Below are 10,344 nucleotides of genomic sequence, written 5' to 3' on the forward strand. Positions count from 1 at the left end.
TCCAAAATGTTTTACGCCACATAGAAGGAAAATGACTACGAATTGTTGGTCATTGGTGTAGCTTTCAAAAGGAAATATATATAATTGTAAGTGTCACATCTGAAGCAAGCAAAGGTCATGTGTGGTCGTGATAGGAAGAGGTATGGCTAAATTCAGACATTTAAACAGTGAAAATGGCTCAAAATTGTGAATAAAAAATATCGGCGCAGATTTGTTCACATGGGCTGTTATCATAAATAGAGTAAATAATGAATCCTAAAGGATAAGCCCAGCAACGGTTGCGCAAATTGAATGATTGGCACGGCTAGTTTTGACTGATTCTGGTCATGGAGCGGTACTGGGTAAGTGGCAAACTGACCGTCCACCTCGCGCCTAGCACGCCGCGCTTAAGCAGAAATCAACATTGTAACATGAAATGGTGAAATTTTGAGTTTTGAAACCGCGCACGAAATGTGTTCATGAGCGGCGGTGTAATGAACCTTGAATATGACACTAAAGTGCATTGCACATGGAAAAGCGGCATATGGTCCCAAAGTAAAAATATTGCGTGTTCGCCCGTAAGCGAGAAACAATGGGCGGGGAACTAAATAAACGATGAACCTGTGCTTGTTGAAAGGGAATGCATAAGAGATTAGTGAAGCCTGCATATCACAAGAGTTAGATGTCAGCGGAAATATCGAGAAACTCTAGCTGAAACATATGACATAGACCGGATGTTCATCTACATTGGTCAGACGACAACGTTGTTTTAGGTGTTGGCAATATAGGATGCTGAATATAAATTGTCAATTCTTTAACCACCAGCCCTAGAAGACGTATTTCCTCCCGTGGAATAACATAGACTCCTGCATAAACACACAGGCGCAACACGTCACATGACGAGAGATACATGAGAAGAACTAAACTACCTACTTAAGCACTACAAAACCTATACTCCAATAGGATTGTACATGTGGGCGCTCTTGATGGTGCCAATTTTGCCATCATGAAAAGCGAGGAGATAGAACCGCAAGTAAGCTCACATGCGTTTGACTCTACAAATGGATATAAGATGAAGACCGAAAGTAAACTAAAGAGAATTTAACGTAAGGAGAGAAATCAGAGACGCAGGTGTATAACGCTTGTGATAGTTCTCTAACACGAAAAGTAGCCGAATCTGGATAAAACTAGATGTTACGCGTATTATCACGTGCTATTCTTATATTCATGATATTCCGTCACTCCGGTTTTTCAAGCGATCGGGAAGAATACAAGATTGTGTGGTTGAGATGGTAGAGGAGAGGAGGAGTGAGAACAGATTATCCGTATGATAGTGCACACCTCCCAATAATAGAAAGGTTCCAATAGGTGGTCAGTGGCGCTGTAAAATATATCATCGAGATAGCATCAGGCAATATGTACGATCTGTTGGAAGCGATTCATAGGCGCACTCTCTCACAGTAAGTGATGACATCCTGATATGAATGGTAGGGTACTTTTTACAGGGCTCACATATGATGTACATGGACACGTGAATAAAAATCTCTTTTTTGTATTACTGAGGGCGGTGCCATGTGTTCACATGCATTGAATTGGGAATAAATATCGATATGTCCTCGCTTAGAATTTGCACTGTCATAATTTGGCGTATTCTTTTAGCACACATAATAACGTATAGCGTGATGAGAAGGAGTAGGCATATAATACGGTGATGAGGGTGTTGCATTGAAGGTATATGGAACACTAGTAAGCAACGGCAATGTCTTTAACCAAGAGCGACCCGAACACCAGAGAAGGGTTCGCTGGTTCAGTTTGATGGACTGTCTAGTACGAACTGACGATCTGTTGGATCAACTCTTAGAGGTAGTTAACGAATGGGCAAATGGTCCTCGGAGTCTTTTTGGTTTATATGGGCTGGTCTATGGCCTTTCGCCCTTGTGATAGTAGTGAACTTGGTTCACTTGAAGACGTTTGTGGAAATTTTTCAAGGTAAAACTTAAACGTTGATTATAGTAATTGTATATCTTAATAAGTAGCATTGACAGTATCTGATGCAGGGATGCCTATTTGCTTGTTGCTTTTTTTTTATTAAACAGATATTAACGCCTTTCATCTTGGTGGCGACTATCACTTCTAGCCAATTTCTGTTATTGATTATGTGCCTGGATTTTTGTCGACTGAATACTGTAATGCAGTAGTCAAAGAAAGCAGTGGCTAATGTGGTGCTTATGGTGTTAGCTTTCGTTCTATGTGATAGTCTTTATTTAAGTATCGTAAAGGGCATCTCAAGGTATCCTACCAGTACGGATGCTTGAAATATGTAACATGATTAGCACTTCGACCTACTTTTGGAAGTCAAGTGTGGTTAGGGGAGCCTTTGAAGACGAAATATTATACATTGTAGCTCATTAGAGTCCTGAAAAGAGTCAGAGTATTCTTGCGTCGCCTTACGCAAGTGCAATACAGATATTGGAAGTGTTTTTCTAACCTTGTTGGTGTGAGGCCACATCGGAAATGGAAAAACGGCACTTACTTATTTTATAGTGTCAGATGTTTTGAGATGATCAATCGACGGCAGATTGTCGTCATTGATTTGCTACGTATGTATGGAAACTCTGATCAATATGATTGATCGTTGATAAAGTAGATCGACAGCATGCAGAGGCTGAGTTTGTTAGACACTGAATCGCACTGTGTCCGTCACCACAGCGATGTATGAGGACGATTGATGAGTCTCAATCTCTGCAATCTTCAATAGGGCAGTAAACAAGTAGTAGCAGCTGGCCCTGACGGGAGATTGCAAAACACGGGAATTTGCTGCACTTTACAGGAACAGATGGTGTTCAAATGTCTAGAGAATATACAATAAATAGAACTCCAACAAATATGTTCCATCGTCCAATTATCCACACCAGAATTATTCAGTCGATCACGTTCGGCGATGCAGTTATATATTCAAGCTGATGTACTGCTAAAAAACAATTTCTAAGAAGATGTGACTGCTAACAGATAATAACATTAATTTAAAGCGTAACCTTCCTGTAAAAATGTATGTGAGATGATGGCATTACGCCACCTCCCGATCTTGGATGATACCCGGAATGTCTGGTTAGTTGAAGTAGGGGGAGAGAAGAGAGAGATCAGCTGAGTATAAACAATCATTGATAAAAGCATTGAACAGTTTACATGCACAAAAGGTGTCTCATTAAAAATTCTAAGCCGTAGAGAATCACCTTTCTGTGTAAAACATCTTACAATGATAAAACGTCATAGATAAGATACTGACTTTCAGACAGAGTTGGCCTTTAGAGCACCTTTTTATGATAAAAATAGATCATCGCTCTCCGCCCTGAAAGAATAATTGAAAAAGTTTTGTAAGGGTACGACTTGGCATAGATATATACCCTTGCTGACGTTTATATATAAGGTTCCTTTTTGGGAAGTGAGTAATAACTGAATAATTTTGATATACTATGTACCACTTGCGATATATTTCCTTTATTAGTTGACTTATTTTTTCTTTGTTCTTATATATAGATAAATATTTATAATTTTCCAAATTGGTGTGTTGATTGCTTGTTTTTATAGATAGAGTGATGATCGGTATTCTCTCAAAATGTTTAATAGCTTATACTTCTGATAACATACATTCGTCTTGTGTGTTTGTATTTTTGACCATGTGTTATCTAATGTCATTTAATTGTAGCAAATGTCGACGCATTATCTGGTAAATGCTATTGTGGTATGGTGTTTTTAACTTCTTAGTAACACAAATATTCTACAGTTTAGGACGCCTCGTTCTTGGTCTGGCTTCACGGCACTTCGGAACAGTACTAAAAGTTTTTATATTCGAGTCCAACAATACAAAAAAGTGGTGGTATTATCGGAGTCAGGTCGGTCGTCCGTCCGCCGGTCCGTGTGCACGTCGCCATCATTACTGGCTTCGCGAGCAGTAAACTCACGCACGGTTGAGGAATAAGGTATTGTTGAGTCGTAATCTACTGTGACTACTCACTGATGAAACCGTTGTGATCGCTCGCGCACAATCCCTGTGTGTGCATTGGTGTTATTTATAGGAACCCCAAGGTGAGGCTGAAAGTGTTAGTAAAAACTGTAAAAGTGGATTTCTGGAGAACAGTAAGTAGAGCTGTTTTATGTATGTTGTAATTAATATATGAGGTAATTAAGCAGCTTATAGAATAAATGTACCCCTGTTGGTATTGCATTAAACACCCTGAGGTCAAGGTCAAGGTCACCGTTACTAAAAAATGAAAATGGTTCTCCAGACAATAACTAGAGTTAGAAATGAGATATTGTAATGCCATTTCGTGTATAGCAACCTTATATAAATAACCATTTTGGTATTTCATGTGGACCCCTTTGGTTAAGGTCAACCGTTAAATGATTATACGTCGGCAGAACGTTGATACAATGAATAAAGATATCAATATCAAAAGAGTTAACAAAACAAGTCAAATAGTTTCTATTATTCAAATTGGCTACATATTGTAAACACACGTGGAAGGAATGAGGATAACATCAAATAAGGAGAGATAATTCAGTAATGCCACATAGAATAAAGTTTATAAAAAAAAAACAACAAACAAACCAAAACAAAGTGTAGTGTTCAAACTTTCCTAACAATTTCAACATAACTCCTTATACAAAATTTATTTAAAACAAAGCATTAATGATATTGATATGTGTGATGAATTGGCCAACCCTATCAGCCAATGAGTAAACTGTATCATTTATTATTATTATTTCTAGGAATGCATTCCGCAAGCAAAAAGTGATATGTTCAAGACTGCAAGATATCCCAGATATATGTCAGATATTGTCATCAATAGATATTGTTATACGTTTTCTAACTGTTTCCGATAAGGAGTCTACGTGTTCACTCAATTCCTTTATGAAAGATACATTGAATATGGGCAAATGCGTGATTGAAACAGAGGTAGGCGTATCACAGTTTTATTATTATGACAATTTTTTAACGTGTGCTGTTTTCCGTATATCATGCATTGCGTTAAAATTTAGATGCTGTCAAACGAAAACATCATTACATGTATGTTAAAAAAAATACTCGGAATGAAATAAGCACGATAAATGCAGTTTACATAAGAAATTTACAACTTTAAAGTTATCAATTGTGAAATCATTTGTCTGAAAATCTTCTATAGTCGTCTCAGATGATTCAACTTAAGTGTCTTAGTTCTGTGTGTTTTGCTTTGCCAATCATCAATCTAACTTAAATGAATTGTTGAGAATTATATTTGTTATTTGTCTTTTTTTAGATAAACCAATTGAATTGCAAACACGCGAAATCACTATGGCTGATTCTCAACGAGCATCAATCATGGTCAACAATAGAATGAGAACAAAGGTAAAAGTTTTATACCCCGCTTAAAAGTTGGATCTAAATGTAGCACGTTGTCTTATCCTTTTTTTTCAATCAATCATACGGATAGGAATACGGCTAAGGTTATGTTAACTAATAGGGACTTTCCAAGTGGCAAGAAGATGACCCTTCTGATATAAAGGTTAATAGTCAAAATAATAGTTTACAATGACCATTAAAGGGTTGTCCCACCAAAATATAAGGTTCGCTCTTTCAAGCAGTCCAATGATTTGGTGTTGAGAGTTCAAATGGCTTATAGATAAACACTATTGATATTAAGAGCAGTAGGCCAAAGTTCAACGGAGAGAGTTAAACAAGAAATTTTATAAAATGCTTTCATGATAATGAATATAAATAAAATAATGTAAATATGCCACTTTTACAATGTGTTCTATGTAGATTTTTTTACATTTTCATAGTATTTGTTGTAATTTGGAAATATTTCTGGAAGTGGCTATGATGCATAAAAAGCATCGTTTATACTAGTATTAAATATTTTTGTAATATACGAAAAAGATAACAAAGGCAAACAACTAAATTCTGTGATTATTATTTTTTATCACCTTTAAAGGATATATTTGACGGAATAGACGAAAGGTATCATAAAGATATTCCAAACGAATGTAAAACTCCATTGAGAGATTTTCTTCAAGCGCTGTCTAATCAGAAAATTCACGTCTTGTCTGATGTATTGTTTGAGTTAATCATAATAAGAGTATCAAAAGATGACTGTGAAGATGAGGATAATTTCGACGATACCAATCAAAAGTAAGTTATGATTTTATTGCTTGTATATTCAATTTATATATCTTCGGAAGTAATTGTGATATCCGTTTTTGCTTCCTTCGGCAATTCGTTTCAAAAGATTTTATCGTTTACATTCATATTTGTATGCTATTCGATTGTAATGCCTTGAGCCTCATGTGTAAAGTTCAGACATATTACAATATTTCTCACCTTAATTACTAACAGTCGTATCTTAAAGTATGCTTCTTGCGGATGAGTACCTGATTTCTGTTCAAGTATCGCTCCAGTTGTATGAATTGTCATGATAATTATGCTTCTGTTACATTTGGTTAACCGAATTAACCACTTACTAATCGATAAAATTATCTAAGCAAAGTTGAATTAAACTAGTTCAGACGACTTAAAATAACGATCATCCATTTGATTCAGATTGTAAAGATTCATTACTCATTGATATGTAGGCTGTAAAGATTCATTTCGTATTGATATATACCAACAATTGGTAAAGCATTATTTCTTACCAATCCAAAATTACTTAAGAAATAAATCAAATGAATAACAGGTAAATATAGATTTCTTCAGATGTATTAAACAGTGCACAACATTATTTTATATTAACCTATAAGTAAGTGATGTGTAGAGGAAAGCTATTAAATGACCCCATTAAAATGTATATTCAAAATCAACGAGAAGTCTTCAACGTTATTAATTTTAGGTTGAAAGAATGTATATATGAATATGGTGATTGCCTATTGAACAAAGACTTGGGTTTTGTCTCGGACGGTTTTCCTGACAATATCAAGCAGATGCACTGTCTCCATACATGGACCACAATTGTGTCTCATATTTCATTACATGAAACACATTAAACTGCAAAGCTCAGTTCGATTACAGACATGTTGCATGCACGGGCGGCCATTTATGCAAAGAAATCTAGTTATTTCAGCACATAGATCAGCAACAAATGTAGAGCCAAATTTGGCTATTCGTTTTCCCTTTAATGTAAATAAACAATAACTTTAAAAACAAAACACATATTCAACAACAAGTTATATACCATTGTTATTTCATGGTCCTTTAAAATTGATAATTTCTTTTATTATTTATACATTTTTTACAATTATGATTTATTTGACATTGCATTAATGTTTTCCCCTAACCCATATGTAATTGTTTATTATTCATTTTCATTCTGTATTATTAAAGTTTTAAAATTATATCAAAGGAATAAAATATAAATGCCGTTCTAAAACTATTGTTACTGCTCAAAATACTAAGTGTCACTTAAAAATGAAATGGATTTAGTAAATGCTATTTTAGAACTTTAATTTTGGAGAGATAAAAGAATTTTTTACAAACGTAAAACATCTGTTTAAGAATATTTTGCCTGTAAATATTGTTATGTCTTTTTCAGTTTTTGTTTTATTTTCTCTGCTTCTTTTTTGTATGTCTTTTTATGTAAATAAAAATTTGGTCTTTGCTCTAATTAAACTAATCAGTAATTGGAGTTGTTGTGTTGGTGGCGTTCGTGGTGTTGATTTTAATAAAATGATAATTATTATGAAATGATGAAATGAGCTTATTTGATAATTCAAGTTAGTTCTTCCATTTTATCAGGACGGTTATAATGTACAGGACTTCCTTTATATGTTGTTTTTGTAAATATCATCAAAAAAATATTATTGGCATACATTATAATTATATTTTTGTAAATTTGATATATTCCCGATTCTCATTTTCAAACATATCTAATTGTTGTTTCAAAGATGAGATTCAAACAACTTGAACTCACATTACTTTCTATGTTTATGAAAAAAAACATCGCATGAGTTATTGCTTATCGACAAAAATAATGCACCGAGAATAGGAACATTTACAAATCTGAGTTAATGAGTAATCATTTTCATTTAACTTTATCATTCTCGATATATATGCACATTGTATCAAATAATATGAGACGCCTTGTACCGATGTACTTTTATTATATGTATATATATAATTTAATTGTAATAATTCATTTACGTAATTATTTTGCAATAATGTTGTTTCACGTCTAATAACTTAATTTGCCGACAAGTTTTGATATGTCATCACGGACAGAGCCAGATGACATCAACTATTTCAAAGATTGTAAGGTAATTAGTTTGTTAATGATATACTATGCTCAAATTTTTTTTTTTAAATATTGATAATTTCTACACAGTATTTTTGTAAATATAGAAAAAAATGTTTTGACTTCACACAAATTAGATATGTTTAAACTTTTCATCACTATAGATGGTCACAATATGAATATAAAGTGTCATTAAATAACAACTGGCTGTTCTTTGTATAAAAGGACCAACATTCTTTGTTCATAGTTTATTCATTCTTTATTCAAATTAGATAAAATCAGCAAATATTCCGTAGATTTGTACCAAAAATACTTTACTCAAGGATGAGAATAAAAGTTTATCTTTACAAATCGGTTAATATGCTTAGGGAATTCAAGTTACTTTGAAAAAATATTGCAAAATTTTATTGTATCGTGTATTGTCTTATTATACCTAAACTCCGAAAAAAGAAACAATTTTTAAAACAAAATTCATCACTCATCAATCAACATAAATTGAGTACGTATTGTTATTTAATTCACTTCTTGGTTTTGACATTTGTTTTTGTTTATAAGACACAAACTTATTTGATTACGTTGTTTTGATTTTTTGCACTTTAATTATTTCAATGACGTTGGCTTCATGCACAGCAATAAACTGCTTAAAATATGTAAAATTACTACCGGTTTTGTACAAAAAACGATAGTAACTGCTGCAAATTCAAATAAAGTATGTTTTATCTTTTTCAAACAGTATTGTAAATTTCTAAACACTGTAAGATAAATACTTTAGAAATGAATCTATTCTATTTGTTGTTTATCTTGAATTATTATGTAATGATTTATGTTTTCCTATATTTTCTTTCTTTCATTTTGCTTTTTTTCCTATGCAAATAAGAATTAAAGCAATTTATATCTTTTTACATAAAATGATATAATTATCGGTGGCTTGATATTCCGTTCGGAAATGTATTGAGTTAAAATGCATAACTTAATCTTAAAAACATATACAGTAGACACAAAAGAAATGGCAAGGTATTTGACAAATACCTTGCCATTTCTTTTGTGTATATATGTTTGTATTTGCTATACTTTGTTTTTACTTTAACCATCGCATTACATGCATGTGTGTCTTAATGCTTCTCTTCAATCAGCCGTTTACCTTTTAGGGATTTGTTGCACCCATTGTTATTTTATATTATATGTTTACAAAAACCAGAAAGGAAGCGAGATGTGTGTTGTTCATCAGACTGATGATAATGTATATTATTATTATTATTATATACCACATTTCTATAGCACTCTTTTCATAAATAATAAATGTTCAAGAGTGCTTTACATAAATCCGAAAAACATAATCATATATATATATATATATGACATAATGTACAACATTAATTAAGTAAACCTATTAAACAATAATGATAATCTAACCAGTAAAGGATGGTAAGAAATACAGAACATTTAGTTTAAAATCAAGGCACAATTAAAATTAACACTGATAATATAGCAAAAGTAGTACATGTATGATGATTTATGAACTAACGTCCATAGAACTTTATGAAATAATGTGTTTTGAGAGCTCTCTTAAAACATGGCAAGGTATTACAGTCTCTAACGTCAGGTGGTAACGCGTTCCATAATTGTCGTTGCGGCTGTCTGGAAGCACCTGTCACCATATCGTACTGTCCTAGATTTAGGCACAACTAATGTCATTGAGTTATTCTGGGACCCAGATTTCTGACTGGGATGTACACGTCTATCATGTCTTTTATATAGGCTGGTGATTGATCGATGAGGGATTTATATGTATAAGTCAAAATTTTATGTTCGACCCGATACTCTACCGGAAGCCAGTGAAGTTCACGTAAGATAGGTGTTATGTGGTCATAGTTTTGGAGTGTTTTGGTCACAATTTTAGCTGCTGTATTTTTGAAAACATGTTGTAACTTTGGTCATTGACTGCTTAGAGACTCCTATAACAGTGCATTACAGTAGTCTAACCTAGAAGTAACAAGTGAATTACTAAGAGATTTGGTTGCTTTAACAGTAAGATAGGGTCTGATGTGACCGATTTGTTCTTAATTGTGCATAACAGTTCCTACAGACATTATTTACATGTTGT

At 33.4% G+C, this 10,344-nt stretch overlaps 1 long non-coding RNA gene across 1 annotated transcript; it reads left to right on the forward strand.

The window, feature by feature from the left end:
• Nucleotides 1-5,304: 5,304 nt before the first annotated feature.
• On the forward strand, nucleotides 5,305-9,479 carry LOC132741739 (uncharacterized). Its single transcript, XR_009627322.1, has 3 exons — nucleotides 5,305-5,365; nucleotides 5,952-6,148; nucleotides 6,843-9,479. It is a non-coding gene; the product is annotated as an uncharacterized LOC132741739 (long non-coding RNA).
• Nucleotides 9,480-10,344: the final 865 nt, after the last annotated feature.

This window comes from Ruditapes philippinarum, unplaced genomic scaffold (genome assembly GCF_026571515.1).
Source record: "Ruditapes philippinarum isolate M1 unplaced genomic scaffold, ASM2657151v2 ctg4365_1_1_1_1, whole genome shotgun sequence".
NCBI lineage: Eukaryota > Metazoa > Mollusca > Bivalvia > Venerida > Veneridae > Ruditapes > Ruditapes philippinarum.